The sequence below is a fragment of the Lemur catta genome, chromosome 26, assembly GCF_020740605.2.
Source record: "Lemur catta isolate mLemCat1 chromosome 26, mLemCat1.pri, whole genome shotgun sequence".
Taxonomy (NCBI): domain Eukaryota; kingdom Metazoa; phylum Chordata; class Mammalia; order Primates; family Lemuridae; genus Lemur; species Lemur catta.
In genome coordinates, this window is record NC_059153.1 from 9007906 (window position 1) to 9013470 (window position 5565).

At 48.2% G+C, this 5565-nt stretch overlaps 1 pseudogene; it reads left to right on the forward strand.

The window, feature by feature from the left end:
- Positions 1 to 1228: 1228 nt before the first annotated feature.
- On the forward strand, positions 1229 to 1759 carry LOC123627710 (annotated as a pseudogene).
- The last annotated feature ends 3806 nt before the right edge of the window (positions 1760 to 5565 follow it).

Below are 5565 nucleotides of genomic sequence, written 5' to 3' on the forward strand. Positions count from 1 at the left end.
AAAAGGAATGGGAGTTTATTCAGCTCTGTAAGTGGTAAATACGCAGACAGAGAGTGAATAAACATGAAGACGATGCTGATGACAACAGCTGTGTCGGGAGCTACAGCTGTGAGACGAGACGGTTGTCATCTCTGTTGCTGGGTAACTGCTAGTGTGCCTTGAGGCCACTCAAGAAACTACAAACATTGAAAGTGGGAATTAAACTTTGAAGTCCATCTTTCCCTTTAGTCAGACCTCGGTTTGCCTCCTACAAGACACATTTGAGACAGAGTAAGACTCATTGCTCTGCGATTCCCATCCCTGTTGAACTTGTGTGATAGTGTCCTAACACAAAGACTGAAAATATAATACATTCCTGTAAGCAAGCTTTGCATTGGCATCAGACAGTTTTAATGCAACCTGGAAAATGTCTCTGTTCACTACCAGGAATTGGTTTTCACTATGAGAATCTAATTTATGACTCATTTGAATGATTTGAATATCTGTGTGCAGATGTCCCGTGCTAAATGTTATATATTACTTATAAGTCATGCTAAGCAGAGACGCAACAATTTTCCTAGTCTGTGTCCATTTCTAGCTTGAATACTCGTCTTTAAGAAACTTGCGAACCACACCCACCTTCCTTCTACTTTTTACTTATTAATTTTTCTAATCATATCCATGTCTAGTGGTTAATTTTGATGGCTCTGGAGGTAGATGCCTGGCTTTAAGTCCTGGGCCATTGCTCAGTGGTCGTGTGACCTTGGGCAAATAACTCAACCTCTGTGGGCCTCAGTTTCCTTCATTATAGAGTAAGGATAATAATACCACCTCCCACTTCAGGCTGTTTTTAGGATCAAATGAAATATCTATCACCTAGAACATACTAAAACACAGTAAATGTTGGTTATTAACTATTATTGGTACTTCTGCAAACTGGCTCGAGCTATCTCTTGACAGCATTTGCTTTGCAATTCTGTGATTGTTCAACATGTGTGTGTTTCCTAACTGTATTATAAATTACTTGCTGACCATTTTGTCCCTCTCCTTGTCTTGGGGCATTATCTGGGTGCCATCAACAGCAGTACACAAATGTACTATTTAGTCACTTCTCGCCTCCACCTGCCGCTGGGCAACCAGTAGTCAGCCCCGCCCCGCCTGTCTCTTCTCGAAATAAAACAACTCTACAGCACTAAAAGGAAAACCGCAGATCGCGCACTCCATCGTCCATCCCAACCAACCCCTCTGACTATTCTTCTCGTTGCAGGATGTTCGGAGGCTTCTCCTGTCCTTGTTCCTGGTGGCCGTGCTGGCGAGGGTGGCGGGAGCCCGGGAGAACCGGCCGGCGGGCGCCATCCCCTCTCCTTCCAAGGACGGCAGCAGCGACAACTCGGAGCGATGGCAGCACCGGATCAGGAGGTGCTGGCCTCCAGCCAGGAGGCCCTGGCGGTCACCGAGAGCAAGTACCTCAAGAGTGACTGGTGCAGGACGCAGCCACTGCGGCAGGCGGTGGCGAGCAGGGCTGGGGCAGCCGCCGTCCTCCCCCGCTCTGCCGGGCCAGGGCGACTCCTAACATCCCGCGGCACGTGGAGGAGGAGGAGGAGGAGGAGGAGGAGGAGTCCTTCCCGTCCTGCGCCTTCTGCCAGGCCCAGCGCGTCACCTCCGTCCTCGCGGAGCTGAGTGCCCCGGCCTGGACCCGCCCTTCCCACTCAGAAAACTCCAGAAGGTGAAGCAGCGCAGGTGCGTGCCCGTGAACCCGAGCGACTCGGCCAAGCAGTGAGCGTCCCCGAGGGCGCAGGCCGCTCTGCACGCGCCCCCGCCGCGGGTCGCGCCGCCCCCGTCCCCGTCCCCGTCCCTGTCCTCCGAGCCCACTCACGCGCTGCCTGGTGTCCCCACCCCCGCAGCCGCAAGCACGTCTCTTGGGGCTGACGGTGTCCTTGTCCAGCACGTGGACCCACCGCAAGTGGAGCTTTGCCGATGTGTCCCTGACCGACCCCGGCCCCACCAGAGCCTCCGGAACCGGGTTGTGGATCAGGCCCGAAGAAAAAGGCTGGAAAACCACCGCCACCCGCCACCCAGCCGTCGGAGTGACCTTGCAGGTGATGCGCTGCCAGTCCGGCAGTGATGTTTCCACCGTATTTCCCTGGCCTCCCCCGACACTCCGGCCCGCCCCCTCCCGCAATCAGCGGAGGGCGAAGGATGCGTCACTCTGCTGAGCTGTCCCCAGACCTCTCCTGCGGGTCCCTGGACCTCTGGCTGGGCTGGGCGCGCTCCCTCTGTGATCCGGAGGCTGCCCTGGGCCTCCACTGTCACGCGGCTGTGGACAAGTCACATGAAGATGTCCATGGACAGGGGGTCTCTTCGCAAACCTGATACCAAGAAGACAACTTGAGCCACTTGGATCCCAAAGTGGCCTTCCCTGGGGACCTTGCTCACAGCAGGCCACACCCTCCCCCACCCTGAGCCACCATCACCCCTTCTTCCTCACTGTCCCCCCCAACCCCTTTGTGGACTGAAGACGAACTCTGGTGTGCATGCTATTACCGCTGCAGTTAGAATATTATCACACACAAAAGTCTCTGTATTAACGCTGGTTTTATAATTGACCTATATTGTAAAGAGCTGTTTAAAAAAAAAGTATTATAGACCTATCCATATATTGTTTCACATGTTTTGCCTCTGGCTTTGCAGCACAATTCTGAGTAAGGAGCACAGCAGGTGATGATCTACCCAGAGATGTTTTTAACTCAGAAATAATGCCTGGTCAGCAGTTCACTGCCATGCACCTAGTTTAGATTGGGCAGGGAGATGGGAGGAATCGGATTTGACTTTGAATATTACGTCATGGAAGCTACTAAAGCATTGCAGCACAATGTAGAAATCGGGTTGGGACAGATGGGTGTCGGGAGGGGAGTCGTTTTAACCCAAAACTCAAAAGCCTGCCCATGCGGGGTGAGAAGGCCTGCTATTTTCACTGCCATGACACTAAGCAAAAAAAAAAAAATCCTGTTAAAAGAAAGAGATATTTAACAATATAAGGAGTCAGGTCACTTTGTGGTATAGGAGGAAGGGTGGACTATAATATGTAGAATAGCAATCTAGTTGAACTGTCCTGCAGAAAACAACTCTCTTCCTTTTCAAAGTATAGACTGTACCAAGGTCCCTTTCACTTTAATAAGGGATTGTCTAAGTTTCCGTGTTGTGGACTCTTGATATAAAAAAGTAGAGATAGTTTATTTTCCAGCAAAATGATACTTTCTTTGGGTCCCTTTGCTAAAATGTCCTAGGAAGTCTTCCCTGTGAGTAGTGTGTATGGAATCTGACTAATGTGACTGAGATGCCCCTGCTGGGAGTCAGCATGTTTTGCAAACTTTTCCCTGGTGTCTCCCTAGCCAAGGGGGCTCCTGCCAAGGGAGCGGTTCCCTAGTATGTGAGAGAGACCCTCTCCCAGCGTCTCTGGGGACTGAAGCTTCCTGACACTAGGCAGTGGCAGTAGATCTAGAGACACTCACCCAGAGAGCACGATTGGGCTTGGGTGTGTTGGTGGATCTATTTCAGGCTCTGCACTGCAAGGCTCTTTCCTGTCCCTTCTGTAACACCATGAGACCCGAGCAGCCTGTGCTGTTGGAAAGCGCTCGGCCTCGTAAATGGGTAAACACAGCCTGAAACAAGGAGGCAGAAATAAGAAATCTTGAAGGGCTGGAACCTGGGAATGGAGAGAAAAAGTAGAGAGGGTGTCCAAGGGCAGAATTGATTTTTGCATTTAGCGGAAAACCCCAAGTCAGACTCCGTGGCAGAATGCGCAGCAGGAGCACTGCGAGGGAGGCAGTGTGATCACATGACACGTGATCAGACTGGAGGCTAAGGGGGTGCAGTAGGAGGGGAGTGGAGGGGAGTGTCTGCCCCAACTGCAAAGCCAGCCCCTATCATGTTACTAACACAGAACCCACCCAGATAGGGGGAAGACGAAGCTGAGAATTTGCAGAATGCAAACATGAGCACACTCTCTGTTAAACCCAGCCGTGGGTGTAGCAATGAGAGCAATATGGTATGCTGCAGTGTGAGGCTCCCTCTGGAGGCTGTTGTGTGGACAAAGTTTACCTTCTGATGGCTCAAATTGTATTTAATTGGTTTTTTTGTTCTCTTTATAAATGAAGAAAAGCTGTAAGTATAATGTAATTATTTTATAGGTATACTATTAAATTATAGAACAAATAAAGGTACTTTAGGGTTATATGTGATCCCGGTGTTACGTGCCATGAAAGTGGAATTCTGAACTTGTTGCAATGAACAGTGAAGGAGCCCCGTGCGTTCAGAGCGCTTTTGTCTGACACAGTGAGTTCAAGCCCTAGCCAGCTGTCACCCCCGTCTCCTTTGGGTGCCGGCATCTGCAATGAGAGTCAGAATCAGGCATCCAAGGAGCAGAGGTGGTGGGTGGGGCTCTCAAGCCTGGTCCTTGGGAGCCTCCAGGGCTCTTCCAGATCTCCCGCCGCCTGAAGACAGAATATTCTCACTGTGCTCTCTGAATAAGGAACACCGAACAAGGAAGACTTGAGAAATTCCTGCCAATAGACATCTGCACTGTTACGCTCCTCTTCCGTTTAGCAGCCGGTGCACACCGCACCCGTCTCTTCAACAAGCCAGAATGTGTCCTCAGTTTTGTTCCTTTCCTCATTGACTTCTCACGGGTTTCAACATTTCTTAATTTAAGTACTTGTTAGTTTCACAATGTCTCCATTTTTCTACTAATTGACTTATCTGCCATTCAAGTAACTCAATTATCAATAAAAAATAAAAACCTTAAGAACATTGCATATGGTTGATTCACTGTGTGGACTTCAAACGAATTAAATTCAACTTACTAATAAATAATTCATCTCAATTAGTAAATGGGACAGAATAGTCCACTTTGGGATTCTAATTCGCTTATTTTTGAAGTTGGCTGACTAACTTTTAATTTATAAAGTTGAGAAAAGTGAATTTTTGCTATTGCTCAAACAACATAGAATGTATGTATTCCTAGAAAGCTTACCTAATGATTAATCTAGCACCACTGATTATTAATGTCTGCATAGGAGATAGCAGTAAGACCAAATCATAAATAATGCAATTAAAACTTATTGATTATCATGTTATCTTCTGAATCCTACTTAATCTCCAACCTTGCTTCCCTCTCTGCCCAGTTCCACAGCCACTAGGCCTCATGCACAGCAGGCAGCCTATCCACTTGACCAAAAGCCAAATACAGGAAACCATGCAGTTTTTATTGTTGTCCTTTGTATTCATTTGTGTTTCTGGCTTCTCCAGTATTCAGTCTAGAATATGAGGCAAAACAAACAAAACCAGGGAACTTACTGCCGTATTGTTCCTTGAATCCTGAGTTTCCTACCTGGTCTGCATCCTTTTCTCCACCTTTTAGGATCTTCTTATGTTTGTTTTATATATGTATATATACAATGCCTAGAGATTTTAGTGGGAGGAATAGAGAAAATGTGTCTACTCCATCTTGCCCAGAATCAGAATACCCCTGAATCTTTATAAGTTTTATCAGCCACTTGCTAAGGTGTATAGAGTGTGCAATTGCCA